At 33.8% G+C, this 21847-nt stretch overlaps 1 pseudogene; it reads right to left on the reverse strand.

The window, feature by feature from the left end:
• Positions 1–247: 247 nt before the first annotated feature.
• Positions 248–609, reverse strand: LOC116156479 (pancreatic progenitor cell differentiation and proliferation factor-like; annotated as a pseudogene).
• Positions 610–21847: the final 21238 nt, after the last annotated feature.

Genomic DNA, 21847 nt, shown 5'->3' on the forward strand with positions numbered 1-21847 from the left:
GTTTATTTTCTACTTGGTACAAGGCACAGAGTTATGAGGTGTCAGGAAGGCTCTTGTGTGGCTTGGATAATAAAGAATGGGGTTCTCTCAACTTCCTTTTTGGTGTTTTGCTGTTTTAATATTAAAGATCCCAACTGTTTCTGTTGGCTGTAGCCTGCTTAGTCTTGGGGAGGGGAGGGAAGAGGAGGGGGTCGGATCTTAGGAGCCTAGCGCCTTGGAAGGAAGCCTGGCAGCTGGTGGCAGCCACTCAGGACGGGGGCCCGTTGCTGGTTTTGCCAGGCTGGCCTCCAGGCTGCTACTTCCCTGAGCCAGGTCACAGGTGATCCTGCTGGTGGAGGTCTGGGGCGATTCCGAGTGCTCTGGGGACTCCAACACTGTGGCCATGAATGGGAGAGTGGACTTCCTGAAAAAGAAGCTAGCCCATCAGTGTCCCTGGTAGGCTTTTGGAAGACCAGGAGGTGGCGGGGGATGGCTTCCCCAGGGTACTCCGCACTTCTGCAGCAGCGGTTACTGGTAGTTGAGCCCGGGCGGCGCCGGCAGCAGTGGTGGGCGGCGACGGCAGCAGTGGTGGGCGGCCGTCAGTGAGCCGCTGGAGGGCACGGCTGCCATGATCTTACCTGTGGGCTGTTAGAAACCTCGGCGGGGACCCCTCGTGGGCCTCGGCGCACAATCACGAGCGGCGGGGACGGGGACGCTAGGCCACGGAGCCCGTTTGCAGAGGTGACCGCGAGCGACAGCTCCACGACCCAGACGCGCGGGACTTTTTTGTTTTCATTTTATTCTTGAGAATGACACGGTCCTAATGCTGCTTAATGTTTAGGATAAAACTTAATGTTTAGCATGTAGGAAATGGTTACTATATATTTTCAAGTACCTCTTAAATTAAAAAAAGCTAACTCACTTCTGACATTATGCATAAACAGGGCATTAGGGCTCTTTCTTGCCTTTCTCTTTTTTTTATCAGGCTTGATTTGGAACAGTTCAACCTGATAAGATGTGGATGGGTTAACTGAACCCTAGAACTGAGATTTGAAGCATACTCTTTTATTATTGCCAGCTTACAGGCATGGATACAACTGTTAATTTATTAGCACTTTGGTATGTCATAACTCAAAACAAATGTAGTCTAAGGATCTCCTTAAACAAATACTCAAGAAAGGACTTTTCTATTTAGCAGAATTTGTATAACCGATATTAATGTGTAGACTAGACAGTCAAACCGCAAACTTTGAATTTTTGCTTGTAATAACAATTTCATCTCTCATCCCGGGTTTCACTTTACTTTCTCGATTTGAGAAGTCATTTACTATCTTCAAAAGTTCCCTGTATGAGATTTATAGTAGAATGTGAGCTTCACAAGAGACCACATTTGTACCTGTGCTGCTCTAAAATTACCAGCACCTAGAACACCATCACATAAAGGCACTTGACATTTGAATGAGTATTTTCTTTTTAAGTAATTTAACAAATGAACAATGAATAAAGAAATAAGCATATTTTAGTCCAATTATTACAACTATGCTCTGGGCTTTGTAGCAGCAGCATTTCTAAAAGGATAAAAGATACCCTAAACACGCTTGTTCTATTTCACTAATTTGCCAAAAGTAAGTTCTGAATACATGTATAAAGAGAATGTTGATACAAGAGAAACAAGCAAGAGCTATGTAGAGTGCCAACATATTTTCCTATTTATCCCACAGATTTATCAAATATTAAGTCCAAAATGAATTATGCTTTTATTAAAAATTCATAGTATTAGCGTATGTTTTTAAAAACCTTAAAACCGTGGTGTCAGGCTTGCCTACTCACCTGGTCCCCGCTGGAAGAATTATCAGGTGGTTGCGAAATAGCTGGCTAAGGTAACCATTTTGGTTTTGACTGTAACTGATTCATTGAATACAAGAATAATGTTATAGATTCAGAGAGAAATGGGGTCTTCCAGAGGTTTTTCTTTTTTTTTTTTTATGCATTTTCTGAAGTTTTGGATATCTGTTTTTAGAAGGTACTATTGATTAAATAAAATGTCCTTTATAAAATGAGAAAGTCTTGTTTCTATAATTTATATTTTGTTGTACTTCTGAGAATAATTTGGTATCAGATTTCTGTTATAAATCACCAACACTTTTTAAAATTGCAAGGCTAGTCTTTGTATTTATTATCCCAAATTCCCATCGTGATATACCCTCAGGCAGGCATATCATTTATTTGTGCGTCGTCTGCATGACAAACAAAGAATGCTGGCTGTATGATATTTAGCCCTTACCAGTTTTTAAAATATAAAAATATTATAGTAATGATTTCATATACATGTATCTATATATAATTATATATGTTAAATATATTTCTATATTATTTATATGATGTATAATGACATATGTACTGGAATGTATTATGTTGCAAATCAAAGTACCTTTCTTATCATACATTATTTATGCAAAAAAAAAAGACTCCATATGAACAAAAAGGAATGTTACATTTTTAGTTGAATTCTAAAGCTTATTTTTTACTTTACAACATGTATTTTGCTTAATTAGGTTAAATGACCACATTTATTGTAGGTAGATTTAACCTAAAATAATATGACATTGAACATTAGATTTATGGGGCATTTTATACATGAACTTTAAGAGATCAAATAAGCCATAAAGTAAAATACTACATACTTTATTACTTAAGAAATTGACCAAGAAGAATGCAAATTGCTTATTGGTGTCGACTGCTGAACTGACAAAAAATTATACAATATGAGTTAGAGGATGATTTCAGGCTATCTAAATATAAAAATTTAAGATGGAAATAGAATGCAGGTTTTAAATATGTGATGTTGTGTCTACACAACACATTTTGGCAACTAATGTGTTGATGCATAAGGCCACAGGCAGCAGTTATCTGACAGCTGGCTTTCCACATTTATCACATAGAAAAACTGCTGATCGTATTTCAGTTTTTCACCTGTACACACAAACACAGGTATTGATTGTCATCCATAGCAGCATTTTGGAAAAGATAGGTCACTGATTTCCCCCAAGGAAGGATTTCATTAAAATATTTCTTTTAAACTCCTACTTTCGGACTCTATTTTGACATAACTGTCCTATACAGTTTGAATCAAAAGTTCTGTTTTGATATTGTTAGAGTGCCAGCCTTAGTCGGACATACTAATGTAGTTCATACCTTTCTATGATTGAATAGGAGGGAAAAACATTCTGGAACGCAATAGAATTAGTAAAAGTAATATAGACGTGTAAGTGGTGTACATACAATATACTACTCATGAAATTATTAGTCTTTCAACATATATCAGTAACAATATACATGTAAATTCAAGACAAACACAAAAAGTACTAAATAGCAATATAATTGCTACATAAAAATTGAATATGAAGAAATGTGAAATATAATGTGGATGTATATGGTTAATCAGCAAAAGAAAGGGTCACGTTGTTAGATTTAAGAGTTCAAATTGGTCTAGGAGATGTGGCTTGAAGATTTGTAATAGTGGAGAAATTGAGTTGAATCTGGAGGAAATGGTGGTTTGGTTGGTTAGAGAATAGAAGGATGCTATCTCAGAAGACTAGAAAAATATTGCAACAATCGATGAGCTCTTGGGCACGTGTGCTTGTGCACATACTTAGGGAAGCATGATGGTCTATAGGAATGAGGCAAGACCTCCTTTTTCCTGGCTTGCTGCAAATAATGGACAAAACCCAGGTGTCAGTAAGAACTTCACTGCATCTAAGTCTAAGTAAATAGAACATGTTTTATATTTTAATTCAAGGTTGTGAAGAAGACAGATGTTCCAAATGTTTTGAGTATCTGGAGGATAGATTCAGTCCTCTAGGCAATTTTTAGTACAGTTTGTGTGATTCTTAAACATATATTCAGTAATAAGAAATGGGAAAAAGAAAGATGTGATAGCAAGATGTTACCCAGAGTACAAGACTACCCTGGTGCTCTTTTTTCTTCCTTTCCTTCCTGGTCAATAGCTGAGGATATGCAGTGAAAAGGGTAACTGCTTTTATAATCTGACCAGAGATACAGTTAAGTCTGATTCTTCAGACACTTTCTCCATTTTGTAAAAGTGACACATTCATTCTATTGACCAAAAACTAGGATTTTAGTATCTGAATTACATTTATAAATATTTAAAAATACGTACATAAAAATTTCTGCTGTAAATTCAACTTTCATCTCAGTAATCTAGGATTTCACCTGAGAGAAATACTTGGTGTATCAACGTGGCTGTTTGTATATGGGATTTTCTTGGATGTTTCGGGCCTGAAGTTCATTAGATGGGAAACGTTACTTTACTAGCCAAAACAGACTGACCCACAAAGCATGAACAGCTGGGTTCAAAGCCAAAGGGTATGAAGTTGCTCAGAGAGGAATGGAAGAAGTAAAAGAGCAAAAGGGGTAATAGTGGGAAGCCTATTAGAACCTGGACAAGACAACTGCTCTTAGGTAAATGATTTTGTTTGTCATTCAGAGAAGCCTCCTTAAATCCTTGTATGACTAGGGTGGGATTGAACATTGAATGCAAGAGGAAATCTACAGTCAAAACATATGGAAATTCATCCTTAACAAAATGAATACCAGTCAGATAAATCAGCAACTGGAACAGGTAAAACTGTTTTTTCTACAAATTGAGCATTTTGACAATTTGGATCAAAATAGTCAGTTTGATATGACAAGAAATAAACTCAGAGTTATATAAAATGGTAGTGAATCCTTGTTAGAACTGATCAAAGTTCAGAGCAGAATAATTATTATCTGGCCAGTAAGTGAAAAGAAAAACTGATGATGATCTAAAATTATCTTATTTAAAAAAATTTTTAAAGTCACATAATTACTCAAATTTGAATTTATTTAGATTCAGAACAAAAACTACTGCATAGTTTTATTTTATTAAAATAGATTTTAGAAGACATGAAATGTAATTTGTTAGAAATTTAAAATCCTCACTGAAAAGATAATTTTAAAAAATCTATGATACTATGGCATGGTAAGACTATTAAATGTATTTTTTTATCATGGCCTCACCTTAATTATGGTAAAGCTTTTTCATTTTTGGAATGATTAAATCATAATTTTAAAGATGGTTTATTATAATTTACAAGGGGGGCAGAGTGTGAAACAAATGAGACAAAACTAGAAAGGAAAATGAGATCTGTGAAGATCATTATGAAGGGAGATACAGCTTAACACTAGAAATATGATACATTGCCAGATAAAGAATAAGTCCTCTGAAAAATAGGAAAAATAAAATTACAGTTCAGATTTATATATATCAAGTATATATACATATTATATATGATTAAGAAAAAGAAGTATATGTAAGAAATAGTCCTATAAAAAACAAAAGGAGTATGAGATTCAAAATCAGAGTCATCATTTTGATACTTTCTCCCTTTTTTATGTTACTCATGTTATAAATTTTGTAACTTGAGAATTAGATTATATAAGAATGGTTAGTTTAAATTGATTGGATGTTTGAGGTTCATTATTGTGTCTGGGAAGTCATCTGATTAGAAAAATATATAAAGCTACCCCACATAATTTACAGGGCTCTCATATTTTTGTTTTTTCTGTCTTTTCATGCAGAGTAATTTCTGAACACTGCAGCAAGAGCTGTGTCTTTCCTAGTTACCAAAGTAAATAAAGCACATTGGATTCCTTGGACTGTGATGGAGAATGAGGTGGAATGAGGATTGGAATTCAACTGAGAATTTTTAAAACCCAAAGAATAGATAATGTTCCCATTTAAACAAGCTTTGGATTTTAATTGATTTGGGGATAAGGACACAGACTCTTCTGTTTGCTGTTCCATGTCTTTAAATAGTCTCGTGGGAGGAAACCATCAAAGTGTATTCTGTAAATGAGGAATTAACAAGGCAAAACTAAAGACACTTAGGTTTGCATCATAAATTGTGGCTATTGACTAAATTGTCTAGAGAAAGCTTTCTGATTATCTAAAAATTTAACCTTTTCCATTTCCCAATTGGAACTGTTGGCTCAGCTTTGTCAACAAATCTAATGCCAATCAAATGAAGTGCAACTTCAGTTAAAAAATGAATATTATGACAGAAACTTCTCATGTATATAAAAATTTAGAATCCCATATGAATGAGAATTCAAGCTAAAATAAATCTGAGTATTTATGTCAACTTTGTCCACACAGAAGTATACTTATCCTGTGTAGAAATAAAGTGATTATGGAAAATGATACCACTTTGGAGACCTAAGAATTTGAATTTTGAAAAAAAATACTTGTGAAGCTGAATTGCTTCATGGGATGTCACTTTTTAAAAAGCATCAAAGCCTTAATCTTTCCTTATTTTTATTGAAATAAGAGTGGTTAATAGCACTTCACTGAGATTTGTACAATTTCTACATTTATGTAATTTGACTAGTTTTTCTTACATTCAATTAACTTTTATGTTCCAGAGTGCTTTAATTATAATGGCTGTAAATACCAAAAATTAACTGTCAATAGGTACTTAGAACCATATTCTAATTGATACTTCAATGAGGTGCCTAGTATTTGACAAAAAAGGAAGCTTTTTACATTTTGCGTTTGAATTAGCATGTGATAAACAGCCATAAGCATTCACATCCTTACCTGACTGTGAGTCTAATAGGGAAACCTGATTAGTTAATATATATGTAACATACACATATGTACTAACCCCTATAACCTGAATAGAATAGTTGCATAATATTATAGTGTTAAACATCATAAATTTAATCAAACGAATGATTGAAAATAATTTAATATGTTTATTCTCTTATATCTATTTTAAGACTAAGGGCAAAAGGCCCTTGACTCATTCTGTAAGTGGGGTAACATGATTTATGATATGAAGTAATAAGGCAATCTTTTCTGCAAAATCTGGTAAAAACTCTTTTGAAATAGAACACACTTGAGTGTAAGATGTTTCCCTTAGATCTCCTGAGGGGACTGTGCCTGGAGGATTGACTCTGATTGTAGGTTTTGTATATTTGGAAATTTTATTTTATCAGTTTGCTCAGGGATTATCAGAGTGAGCAAATGAGGCTAACCAGATTCCTAAGGACAATTTACTAATCTTAATTCAGGAAAACATTTTCTTATTATACACAGTACCTTTTGGTTTTTTAATTTTCTTGAAAAGGGAATCAAATTGCTTGGAATCACAGCAAAAAAAAAAAAACCCAAAACTTGACTATTTTTATTCATCCTTAAATAGGATATGGGGAATCATTCATGCTCCACCATATGTCTATAGTGTCAGGTAAGACGTAACTGGCTCTGATGAGAACAATGCTGGACAAACATATTTGTTCTTGTTCTATAGCTTTTCTAACCACAACCTATGTAGCTCAGCACCCGTCTATTTGTATAACCAGCTTCATGAAGTTTAAATGTATAATGTTGTATCATTTTAAATGGAATACAATTTAGGATGGCCACTTTCTATTAAATCGAGTGAGGCATTTAACTAAGCTATGTCCAAGTATTATGTAAGACCAGTTGCTAGAGAACTTTTGTTCCATATCTCTTTTGTGTTGGTATTTTGTTATTTCTATCTATGTACAGTAGTAGTTTCTAACCTCACCCATGAATTTTGTCTTGCATTTCAGTTTGAACTTGTGGCTGTCTTTTCTCTCATTAAATCCATAAAAGAAATTGGTGTTTTCTAAACTCTGATCCAAGAAAACTGGTTTAGAACAAAGATTTCAATAATTTTTAGCAAAATGAGAAAAAGAAATTTGTTTCCTAAAGCTAAATATATTTAACCTATTTTTGGCATTATTTCTTCTCTACTTTATTAAATATAAATTGTAGTAAATATCATTATTTCTGTTAGTGACCTTGGATAAATAAAATGCTGGCCATTCTATAAGAGGAGCACCACTCCCTTTTTTTCCCTCTTCTCCCTCTTTCTCCAGGAAGCACTACTGGGCTGATGAAAGTTTTCTGTTTTTTTTTTTTTTTTTTTTTTAAAGACTATTAATTGAAAATAGGGCTGCCCTAAGGTTTTTGGGAAATGGATCACAGGACAGACACTGTTGGATATGATAGAATCATTCCCTGGAAGCAGGTCTAAGAAATTTACCAGAGTGCCCTGAAAGCTTAGCCTTAGCCAGCTCTCTGTTTTCCCTCAAGGGAATTGTGGGACTGAGAGAGAACTTGGCTGGAAGTTTTCAAAATTTGGGAGGAAGAAAACATAACAAGGGACTCAGCTTGGGTCTACTAAGAGAGATCTATACAGAAGTGAATTTGCCTAGTGGCCTGGTGCTCCAGGGTCTCCGAAAGCATGTTTGCTTGGGGGCTGAGAAGCCTCTTGAGAAAAGAATTCATACTCTATCTGCTGCTCATGATAAGATGGGTTGGAACATTTGATACAAAATTTAAGTATATTTTTAAAGAACATAATCCAAATGTTTGGTTATTTCCTGTAAGCTTTTATTACTACATTTTTCAACTGTGTCTTTAGCATTGTGGAAATAACACCAAATTTGCCAAATAGTCTGCTTTTTTAATTTAATGAACTTGCTGCTGTGGCTTAATATAGATTTCAACTTTCTTCAGTGTTATACTGGAAAGTGTGTGTTCTTTCCAGCATGCGAGGCTTAGTGTATATTTGGTTAATTCATCTTTTAATTAATATATAATTATATGTTTTATATTAATATATAATTAAATTAATTAATCTTTAAATATTAATTAATAAATGTTAATATATTATATAATTATATAATTTTCCAGTATAACACTGAAGAAAATTGAAATCTATATTAAGTCATAGAAACAATTTCATTAAATTAAAAAATCAGAGTATCTGGCAATTTTGGTTTTATTTTCATATATATACATAGAGAAAGTCCTCACTCAGTAATTGACTCTGATCTGGGCTTCACTCCTAGCAGTGCTGTGTACACACTCTGGGATCCAGGGCAAGTCATGGAGCCTCCTGAGCCTTTATTTCCTTCCTCCTGTGTGAAATCTGGTTTTAATAGTAAATACCATTTAGGATTCTTTTTTTTTTTAAATTCAAGTATAGTCAGTTCACAATGTGTCAATCTCTGGTGTATAGTATAATGCTTCAGTCACACATATACATACATGTATTTGTTTCCACATTCTTTCCCACTATAGGCCACCATAGTTCTCCATGCTGCACAGAAGAAACTGGCTATCGATCTATCCCATACACAGTTGTTAATATCTGCAAACGTCTAATTCCCAATCCATCCCTTCCCGCTGGCTTTACTGGCTTTACCCCCTGTAATCACAAATTTGTTTACTATGTATGTGAGTCTGTGTGTATGAGTCAGAGGAAAAGATTGAACAAGAAGTGTGGCAACAAGTCACAGAGGCATAAGAAGTAGTTCCATTTGGGCTATCACCCTAAATCCCATCAAATAGGCAATGGGAAGCCAGCAGAGACACTAGTCACATAGCCAAGTGGTTGACTGACAGCCCCTGCCAGGCAAGCTGGACTGATAGACAAGGTGATGTCTTCATGAAACAAACCCTACTGGCCGGTATCAGTAGTTCTGTTGTTTCTTCTCAGGGTAAAGAGGTGGTGGGAGTAAAACCAATACCCAAGCCTTTTTAGCTACACATATCATTACCAGCACTAAGATGAGACATTGCTTTTTTTTAAATTTTGTTTCTAATTTTAGAAGTGGGAGAACAGAGATAACCTGAGAGATCATCTGGTCTTAGCACAGGGTTAAGAGTCTAAGAAGAATGATGAATCTATCTAGAGAAGGAATTTAGTTGATGCTGACTGTAAGGAAAATCTTAGTTGTCCATGCTAGCTAGAAATAAGGAAAAAATAAGGCTGGCACACTGAGGGAGGGGGCTGATTGATATAAACAACTTGTTTTTCATTTTAATATGAAACAGTTTAATGAAACTAGGAGAGATTACTACTACCTATAACTCCTTATAAGTATAAAACTATGAGTATGCATATAAAATTTTGGTCAATTGAACAAAATAACATTGGTTAACTTACAAAAGCTGGAGTTAAGTATAATTTAATTACAGTGCTTCCTCCCAGTTATTTAAGTAAAACAAATTTCACTTTAACTAGGTGGTTATAGTCACCAAATTCAGAACTTTAAACTTTTCTTTAAAAAAAAAAATGCAATTACTGGCAGCAAAAGAAAGACAACTGGATAATTTATAGATTTACTAATATCATTTCTTAACCTGCCCACATACTCACCATTACAGCATGCTACCACAATCATGCGAGGATAACAGCTCTCACTCAGTTCACAAATCATGAAACCCATCTTAGTATTATCATTTTTCCCCAGTTACATGAAAAAAGTCTTTTTAAAAATACTATGTTAAATTGCATTCTACCTTTATTTTCCTAAAAATTATAGGACTTTTGAGTAGTGGTAGAAGTCTCTTCAGATAATTTGAGATATAGGTAAGAATTTTTTGTGATTTAAAAATTAATTTTAATTTTAAAAATTTGAAGATCCTCTAAACATGTTGTTTTTAAAAGAAACAAAAAGCCTTACTCCTTCAGGGGTTCCTGTGAGACTGGTTGCAATTTTCACTTTAATTTTGACTGGAAATATCACAATGTGATTTTTTTTTTTTTTTTTTTTTTGGCAAGATGACCTTTAGTTTCAACTAGAAAGTAGGGCAGAGGGTAGGGTTATCAAAAGAAATAAGTTAACCCCAAACTGTCACTTTTAAAAATACTTAGCTTCAGATCAAGTTTGGGTGAGGATTTTTTGAAACCAGATTATTCACTTTTTTTCCAAAGTGTACAGTCATTTAGCCACAGCAGGGATACATCAAGGAGCTATCTATCTTCCCTTCTCTCTCCCTTGCTCTCATTTCTGGAAGCACAGCAGTTAATACTGCAATTACAGAATGAAGGAAAGTGAGTCCTCTGACTCCAGTATCCTCCCCACTGCTTTGCCATGTATCAGTGCAGACATTTCCAAGGCAGGGCAGGCTCTCTTAAAAAACATTAAATGCCAGAGACTAGAGCAACTTTCACCTTCTATGTAATCAGTTGCAGTAAATCACACACAAAACAGCTCTCTTACTTTTTTTCCTTTTTCCATTCTTACCAAAATCTTTCTATTTTTTTCTGTCTCATCTTACCACTGAACATAGTTTTTTTAGTCATTCTTTCATCTGCACCATCATCAAAATCAGTAATGATTCAAGTTCAGTATATAGCTGACACTGTACTGAGTGATAGATTATACAGTGAAGGGGGCAAGAGAGATTCACCTGATTCAAAGACTACACATTTTTAAGCTTAAAGTTTAAAGCCAAGGACAAATACTTGCAAAATAATTTGTTTTCATTACATCTACCATATTTTTTTCCAAAATAATGATGAGATTTATTCTACTATGCTACATAAAAAGTCACTAATAGCTATCTATCAATTTTAAAAATAATTAGAATTCAAACTTTTATCAGTAAAATCTATTAGCATGTATTCTTTCTTTCCTTTAGACTGTTCTGTTCATGTATTTTATAATAAATACCAATACAAAAATGATTAATTGCATGACATCTCCATTTGTTTATGTATATAATTATATGTTATTTACATGCTCTCTATATTCAATGCTCTAATAGCCCTTTAAGATTGGTGGAGTTTTATCTCCACTTTAGAGATGGATAAAATTGAAGTTCAGAAAGTTTAAGGTAACCATCCCAAGAGCTCAAAGCGTGTAAGTGCTAGAACCAGAATTCCAACCACAGTAACCAAAATCCACAGATCCCAGTGTGTTAACAGTGACAATATAGACTTGACTAATTAAATTGTACTTTTCCTTGATTAAAGCAAAACTTTTTTTTCCTCCAAGAGATTGTGAGTAAATGTTTCTTTAAAAATCTGCATATACGGCAAAAATTTGTGACTCTGTTATTTTTAAAATGTTAATTCTTAAATATACATTTAATAAATATTTACTATATAAGAAATATACATATTATATTTTATATATGAGAAATAAAATATTTATGCATTTATATAAAGATATAGAAGTATAAGTATTAATATATAAATATTATATGAGTTTATAAATATATGCCTTTTATATTGAAAATTAGACATATTAAGTGATTTTCTCAAGATTGGAATATTTACTACTATCTGAAATAAGACTGGGACAGAGGTTTTAGACCTCTTCTAGTACATTCCTATTGCCCTGGACCACACAGTAAGTAGTTTCTATTAAGAAGACTAAGAAAGCTTAACTAATGAAGTGCTATGATTATCAGAGTTCATGTTAATCTCTTCTCTTCTCTTTCCCTGTCCTTTACCCTTCTCTTTACCTTTCTCCTTCTTTCTCCTTTTCCTCCTCTTCCTCCAGCTCTCTTTCCTTCTCTTTTTCATCTTAATCTTTTATCTTCTTCCTCCTAATTTATATGTAGTTGTGGAATAGAGAAATATTTATGAAAAGAGAAACTCATAGCTGCCAAATAAACTGGCCAAATGCTACCATCACAATAGTATGTAATATATTATAACATCCAAATGCTACAAAGCTTTTTTTTTTTTTACAAACTGAAATAATATATATTAAATAAATTACAAGAAGATTAAATGGATAATTTGTACATCATATGCTGAAACTCTTTGGTGAAAAAATATTCTAAAAACTGTTGTTAGAGCATTTGGAGTTATTAAATAAAGCATTAAGAAAAGTCTTTTGGCTTTGGAGTCACATATAACTTTAAAGAAGAAAGCTTCTTCTGAGAAATGTCTCTCAACTCTAACCGTATTTAAAGTGGACTCATCCTAAAGAAATGTCAACAAGGCGTTATCTAATCTCAGTATACTACACTATGGCTCTGTCTTTATAGTCTCTCTTATTGATCGAAGGACTAGTACTGATTGGTATTAATGTCATTTGAAACTTCTCTTTTTCTGTGCTGAGTGAGTCCCTTTTCATACATGAGCCCTGTTTGCCTGCATATGTGTAAGGGAATTATATGCTCATCACATTACAACTGCACCACAATTGCAGATACAATATAAGGCAAACACGTTGCATGTTTGCTATTAAAGTTGCATTTCAAATTTGTTGTTTTATGGTAAAAGCTTCCAAATCTGGATTAACACATGTTCATGCTTTTTCATTTATTAAGAAAAAATAGCTTTTTTTTAAAACTTAGTCCTTTGAAATTACAATTTTTCTTGGATTAATTCAGTTAAAAATTTGATTAATCCTTCTTGGAGAGTGAGTTTCCTAATTCCATCGATCTTGATTGGATTAGAGTCTATGTCTCAAACACAAATACATATACAATTTCTATCAATTTTTCACTTGCAACGTGATAGCTTCCAGTTACCAAAGTAGTTGCTGTGTAGCTATTGGGTAGTAGGAAAAGATTAAGTACTCTCAATCCTACAGAAAGTGCACAAGTAGCTATAACTCTAGTTGAGTTGAGTTACCAATGAACCTTTTTAAGGAACTATCCCTTTTTATCCCTGCATAGAAAAGTAGACTTAAATTATGTGATTGCTTTGGTTATCTTATCTGGGATTTGTATTTTATGGAAAGGACACTTGAGATTCAAAATTTTACGTAGATTTTTTTTAAGCACAAAATATTCTCCTCCAATACTGTAAATTTTTCAATATACTTTTAACAAGGAGTCTGTCGTAATTTAGATGAGTCTCTGAGGTATGGAATTCATGAATATCAAGCTTGACTTAAAAAGGGCTTTAATTTCTTTCAGTTACAGTAATATGGATCACCTTATCACTGTGAACCTTTTTCTGTGTTTCTATACAAACATATGAGCTTAGTAATTTATTAAACTAATCACTTCATTTATCTAAAGCAAAATTCTACTAAAGCAATAAAAAAGGATAAAATCTCAATTAGATTTGAAAAGCACAGCCTATTGTTTAATTAATGGCATTTTAAAGTATTTAATACAATATAGTTTTTAAATTCTCACCAATATATAAATATACTTTCAGTGATTTAATTATACAATTAAAAGTTTTTAAAGGTTTTTATTTAACTTGGCTCAAGTTAAGATAAACTTGAAATCAGTGTAATTCTTATAAATACTTTCAAAGCAGGATGTCATGGATGTGTTCAAACTTATTTTTATATCTGTAATACTTTTAGGCCCATTAACTTAAGTAAAATAATGGGTGCTAATGGTCTGAATGTGGAGATCATGGGGAGGTGGCTTGTGCAGTAATGGGCAATGTAGAAATATATACATCATAATATGAACGCCTCTCTATCTCCCACTACTCATTTTCCCTAAGTAGGCATTGTTAGCAGTTTGCTTATGTATCTTTTTAGACATATGTTCTAGACTTATGTGTCTTTTTAGACATGTGAATGTCAATTGTCAATTAGACATTCACATGTACATTTAACCAATGATGATAATGCTATGGTTTTGTTCTGAAGTGATCATATTTTCTTCACTTGTAATAATGGTAGTCTCCTTCTTCCTATGTTCTGAGTTTGAATACCAACTCATATGCTTAATAAATGTGTGATTTAGGTAAGTTCTGTTGTCTCTCTGAACTTTAATTTCCTCATTTGTAGATCAGGTAATAATTGAAGAGAAAGAAGAAATCATCCTGGGGTGTGTTAGTCAGGAAAACTTTCTCTCTATAGGCGGGGTGACTATTCATCCTTGTTGTTGCCTACTGCCCCGAAGTGATTACTAATAGTGCCCGTTTCACTCAGAAGTATTCTGGCTTAAATGTTAACTTATATGGCCTTGCTTATAGGGTTGTTGACAGGAGTAAATGAAATAGTGTCTGGTGTGCTATAGGCATTCTCTATATTTAACCTATGAGTAAATTATATATATATAGTGTAAAGTTAACATATGCATAAATTGCTTTAGTGTTTTCACCTTCATTTACATTTTTAACAATTAAACAATATAAGTTAGATGTATGTAGACATACACAAAGCCAGGATTATTACAGATCCGCTTAGATTTTAAATTTGGATTACATATTTCAGGATCAAAACCAACTCTCTGGTATAATTCAAATATACATTATAACGTTGATTGTACAAGTTTTGTGATCGATTTAAAATATGGCAAAATTTGAACAGAAGCCACTGTTGAAGCTGACATGAAATGATTGCACTTTTCATATTGTATATATATCTAGTTTTAAAAAAGGGGAGATTTTCATGGTTATATCTCTTCATAAAAAGAAATTTGGTCTTCCAGAAACTTAACGTGTCCTTATTTAAATGAATACACATGGACACATAATGCCAGTATTCAGAGATTAAAGTACCCATTTCTGCAAGAGAAAAAGGCATTAAACAAGCCAAAATGAAAGTCACAAAGAAGGGAAATCATAATACAAAGGATATCACAGTCTTAATATTTATTAACAATTCTCAGAGGAAATACTTGTGTTATGGACTGAAAGTTTGTGTCCCCTGAAAGTTCACATGTTGAAACCCTACCCTTCAATGTGATGGTATTAGGAGATGGGGCCTATGGGAGGTGATTAGGATTAGAGGAGGCCATGAACAGAATTAGTCATAAAAGTGTTAGTAGTTACGAGAATGCTTGCTTCCCTTCTCTCTGCCCATTGCCCTGTGAGGATACGATGAGAATTTGGTAGTCTACATCAGAACTCAACCATTCTGATATCCTGATCTGGGACTCCGAGCCGCCAGAACAGTGAGAAGTAAATTTCTCTTGCTTGTAAGTTATCCTGCTATGATTCTTTATATAGTAGCCCTGACTAATTAAGACAACTAGAATTAATTAGATTACATATTTTCTCTATCAAACATGAAAAAACTATTTCAGATTCTTTAATACATCTGTTTATCCTGTTTCTATGCGTGTTTGTTTAAATTGTTTAACAGTATTTTGAAATATAGATATGTATATATGTAGTAGGTTTTCATGATATTTTGATAACAATTTATTATGCTATAAGTAATAATTGTAAAAGCATTTGTTAGAACTTTTTGTAACATTAGACATTTTGATCATGTAAAACCAGATATACTCAAAGATAGACCTTCCAATTAGTAGATTAATAAACTACATAAACGACTAACTAGGGAAATTGTCAGAGCAAGTATCTGACATCTGCTTCCAGTTTGTCTAATAAAAATAAACAATCAAGAAATAATGAATAGTATCACCTCTTAAGTATCAGATAGGAATATGGTCAAAGAATGTTATGCACTGTAACTTTCAGAGAATGGGGCGATTATTCTGAGCTGACTTTTTCACTGATAACTTTCTAATAAAGTGGAAAAAGATTGTAGCAAGGAGAAATATAAAGTCAAAATAATAAAAGACAATAAGTGATTCAGTTTAGATTGGTAGATTGGACTCATAAAAATGAGAAAAACAAGAGTAATAATTTTTCTCATTAGGCATAGTAGAAATAAGCAATATTTTATGGTAATTAACCAATAACCTAACCAAAAGTTTTGATCCCTACTGGGTGAGGTGAGGATTAGGCAAAGGCTAAGGTAGAGATGTAAGAGAGTTAAATCTTCAACTGTTAAAACATAAAGTCAGTGGATACTATTTAAGATCAAGAAATCAAAACACAGCTGCATAATAATATATTTGTTAAACATCAGAAGAAAATATTTCAAATACTGTAAGTTGTAGTCTATTTATTTATAAGGTAGAAAAATAGGGCAGGAACTGATGTATTTTATTTTAATCGTATTACTGCCCTTGGACTTCTAATTTGTTCATATATTATTTTATAAAAGCAAAATGTAATATAAAAAGGAAAGCCAAGTAAAATTATGAGGAATAACTAGTACTCAGGGTTTTTTCTGCTGTAGACTTTTGTTGAAGGAAGTAGGGTGAAATTGAACCTGGGAAAAGCATTGAACCCAGATTCTTCAAACATCTTGAATATCAGGATTGAAAATTTACTTATTGCTAAAAAGTAGTGATAAAAAAATTTGTTATTTCAAATATATCTTTATTAAAAATAAATTATTCAAAGTCACAACATGATTTTAGGTCATTGGTCTCAATTCATAATATAGTCCATTACTTTAATTGTGAGAACAAATTAGTTTTCATTTTCCTATACAATAACTCTACATAGTAAATCTATAGGTACAGGTTTGAGTATCTAGAGCTTTGGAATTTATTCAATGTAATAATCCCTTGTTTCATATAAATTCTAATCTTCAAAGTTAAAGTTTTTGAAAATCAAAGTATTTTTAAGTCACAGCAGTAAGCAGAATGAAATCTGGTACAGGACAGTTTTTCTCCAAATAACAGGTCAGAGTCAGGCAAGCTGCAACCTTACCTGCCCAAAGAGATTTATCCACTAAGACAGAAGAGCTGATGGGGTGACCTGCATCAAATCAATCTTTATGTCAGATCCTTTATCACAGTAATGAAACATTAAAATAATACACTGCAAGTTACTGTATATGACTTCTAACCTTTGCATTATTATCCAGGATTAAATTGTAATTATTATTATCCTCCTGCTCATCCTTAAGTTTCTCTTCTAATGAGTCCTTAAGCCCTCTTATCCTTTGCTGCCAAACAATTTTCAAATTTGTTGTTTAGTCAGCTTCTTTGTAACTTTGATGATCCCATTTCATCTTATAAATGTCATTAGCATGTGATTTTTACCCTGCTAGGGATGAGGTCTGTCAAATAAATATGCAGAGTGTTAAAGGAAAGGAAATTCTAGTGGTTTACCACTGATATTCCACAGAGAATTTGAAGGCATAGGTAATCTCTCAAGCATTTTTATTAGTTAATTTTGTTTATAATTTACATTCCATATTCATGACCCCTCCCCCCATAATATTTAAATCATTATCCTATTTTTCAAAACTAAATTGACTTTCAGGGTCAAAAATACTTTTATTTTTAAAAAGTACAGTGATTTAACATTTTAAACAGTGTTATTTAATGTAGTTTTTTGGATAGACTCTGCTCTTTGTCCTCAGTTTTGTTGTTCTAGTTTAGATAGTCATGGCATCCATTATACTAGATAGAACTGCCATGACAACTCAGTTAATCATAGGAAAGAAAAGCAATTATTTTTGTACAAACTGTTTTATTATCTTTTGAAGATATCAAAATATTTTTGGTTCTTAAGTCCTCACCATATTGCTGGCGCTAGATGGAAAATTTCTTACTATTACTTTGCAAATCCAGTCACAGCGTCACAGAAAAACTGATCAAATTGTTCAAGGCTGTGATGCTCCAAGGAGTCATTAGGCCTCATGCCTTTATGTGTTTGAGTGACTCAACAGAGCCCTGGCTAACTTTTAATTATTAAGGAAAATTATTATAATTTACAATTTAAATTATTCTTGGGAGTCTCTCAAAGTAAAAAGGGTTACAGATTTCTAGTCAGTTGCTTTTTGAAACCAAATTAAAAAAAATTAAATTGACTCAGTTTCTGCCTAGATGTAGAGAACTGGAAAGACTCCAGAAAAACTGCAAAGGTCTTTTCTCAACCTTTACAACAGCAACAAAAATAACAGGAAATTCACAACTCTTTGAATACATCAGAGTACGGAGGCTGCAGGGCTTAAAATCAGAGAAGGTCGTTTGAACATGTGAGAAAAAACCAAAACATTTGATTATCTGGGCAAGCTGCTTTGGAACCTATTTAAAAAAGATAGGGTGATTGGCAAATGGCTGGAGGCCAGGTGTATACAAACTGTAACTAATACTCAACAAAAAGGTTGGGAGAAACCAAAGAAATTCTTCAGTATGGAAAGCAGAAGGAGGAGAGAACAGAGAAGATAAAAAGAGAAAACAAAGTAGGAGCAGTAAGAAACTCTGAGACCCTTCCTGCTAATTTCCTCTAAGAAAATGAAGCTTTGATCTGTAGTATAAGGGCAATAATCTCTCACCTTGAGGCAACAGTAAAAAGTCATTGCAGCTAGGGAGGGAAAGGAGCCCTCCGCACCTGGGAAATAAATGCTGGGCTTAAAACTGCACTGGGAGAGGGAAGGACATTAAGTAGCTCCCAACCTGGAGAACCAGGGCTACTTTGCCTACTTAATAATTAAACTTAACCAGAACAACATAGATTGTTCCCACCCCCACCACTAGGTTAACGAGTGTCATTTGAATAAAGAGTTACTTGCAGGAAATGGACCATTTCTGCGGTGCAGCACAAAAGGATGGCCAAAAGCTCAGAGTGGAGCAGATATGGGGGGAAAAACTCAGGCAAATCAATTTTTATAATAAACAAAGTTATCCTTCAAGGAGTTGAAAGGCTATGGTATACTGAAACTGTTACCAGTGTGAATGAAAAATACTGCAAACCAAATCAGTAAACAAAGAATGTTGAAACCATCAAGTCATCAGTGGCTGCTGCCACCCCCAGTGAAGACAAGCCTGCAGCCCAGCCTCTGTAGCCACTCACAATGGTGCACTCTGAGGGTACTCAGAATAATAAAGGACAAGATACTGGCCCTAGATAGCTAGGTGCTTGTCAAAGGAATGAATTCAATGAGCCCAAATGTTTGCTTCCTCCCATACATAGAAAGTCACTAAATTCTTTAACTTGAGATGCCTGGTTTTCTTTAGAGAACAAGCAACCTTTTATTGTCCCAACTACCTGGTCTTTGTTGTAAAGCTCCTATACATCTTAGCTCCTCCCCTACCTCTTTGCAGCAGTCCCTCAGAGCGATCTGAGAGGCTGTCATCCCGGCTTGAGTCCTCCCGCCAAATAAAACAACTCTTAACTGTTAGGCTGCGCATTTATTTCAGTTGACAGCGGGAAAAGGGAAATAAGAATTCCCTCGGTTCTTAGTCACCCGAAAAAAAAAAAAGAATTTTTAACGAGTGACAGAAAGTGTGATATAAGCAAGATTTTTATTGGTAAAGTAAAAAGGTAGTAAAAGATAGTACACTCCCAAGAATTGGGAACGGGCTGATCCAAGAGAGGAAAAATGGTGCTGCTCCTTTGTTTTCCCCATTTTATATCCTGGCTTTTTTGTGATTGATTGATTGATTAACATTCTTTGAGTGATCAGGGTGATTGACAGCTCAGGTTTCTTGTGCTCAAGTTGACTGACAGCTGTGCTCTGGCACGCCCATCCCCTTTTGGGCAGGTGTTTACCCTTGAAGCACACATAGAAACCTATGGGAGGGGCTCAAACTGTAATGTTAATTACATTATAATAAGCATTGGGTCAAGTTACGCCAGGTCCTTCTCTCATGCTCAGCTGCAGCCTTTTGATTTTAGCTGGTTTCTTTTGCCGGCCCTCATTTAGAGAAAGTAAAAGTTTCTGGAGTCCCTTATCCTGAGTGCAGAGGTACTGTTATTTTCTGGGTTATTCCTTTCCTCGTCCTCTTCCCTGCCCAGGGCTCATTTCTATCTAACTGCCTAACAAATCCATAGCAACAACAAACTTGAAACCCAGTTCAAGTCCTAATTACATTACTCAATCTTGTTTACTGAAGGTCTAGTAGAAGGAGAGGCATGCCCACTTCGAGCATAAAAATTCTTTGTGGTCAAAAAACCATGAAGGGTTTGGTATTTTACCCTACTCGTAGGCTAATAAATTAGCCTGTCAAGGTTCGTAAGTGCTGGCAGAAGATACAAGATTTCTGAGTCAGAGACAGGGATTCTCTTTTCAACAAATGGTGATAATAGAGTTGGCATCCATATGCAAAACAAAAACAAAATCCTTTAAATATGCATTTAAATTGAAAAATAACTTCAAATGAATATCTCTGTGATCTTGTGTTTGGTAAATATTTCTTGGTAAGATAAAAGAAAAATCTGTCACTAAAAACATAAATTAGAATATACAAATTGAAAACATTTACTCTAAAAAAGATACCTTTATGAGAATGAAGACACTTCAGTGAAGATGACATTTGGGTATTTGAAAAGATATACAATATTATTAGTCATCAGAAAAACAGTAAAACCACAATGCGTTATTACTACAATGCTATTAGAATGACAACAACATCAAAAATAAAAACAAAAACACCCCTCCAAATCTTACAATTCCAGGAGCTGATGAATATCCAGAGCCACTAGAATGGTCATACATTGATGGTGGGAATGTACAGCCACTGGGAGAAAATAGTTTGGCTGGTTCTTATAAAGTTAAACACATACTTACCAATGACTAAGCAATCCACTTATTTTTTGCCCATGTGAATTCAGAACTTATTATCTCCAGACAAAAGCCTTGTAGTAAGTAGCTTTATGGATAATTGCTAAAATCTGGAAGGAACCCTGATGTGTTTGAGCAGGTTAATTGGTAAATGTTGGTACAGTCGAACTCTACTTAGCCACACAAATGAGCAAAGGAGCTGGCCTAAGTAACTTTAGAAAACATTGTTTTCACTGGATATTATGAGCCCAGAAACAAAAAAATAACTGTATACAAACACTACACTCTAATTGAAAAAGCTACTTTTCACAGGGTATGTGGTTAGAAATTATGAAACTTTTATATTTCTACTTCAATTGAATAAATGAGCAAATTTATTATGGATTAGGAAAATTGTTAAAGATATGCTATAAATAAGCAAAGAGGAAACAGAAAGAAACCTGTGGTCCTGAAGGGGAGTCAGAGATACCAGCATGAAAAAAAAATGTATACACACACACACACACACACACACACACACAGAATAGACATGTAAATACATGGGCTATTATACATATTTAAATATATTTTCTAGTTCTGTCACTACACAGAGTGACACGCCAGGAGCAATGAAAAAACTTAGCGCCCAGATCTTGCTTTCTAAATAATATTCTTAAAAAAAAAAACAAAAAAACAACAAAAAAAACCCCCAAAACAAACAAACCTGAGGGCTTCTTAGAGAACTGTTAATTCTAGGGATTATACAAGAAAA

This window comes from Camelus dromedarius, chromosome 1, assembly GCF_036321535.1.
Source record: "Camelus dromedarius isolate mCamDro1 chromosome 1, mCamDro1.pat, whole genome shotgun sequence".
NCBI classification, from domain to species: domain Eukaryota; kingdom Metazoa; phylum Chordata; class Mammalia; order Artiodactyla; family Camelidae; genus Camelus; species Camelus dromedarius.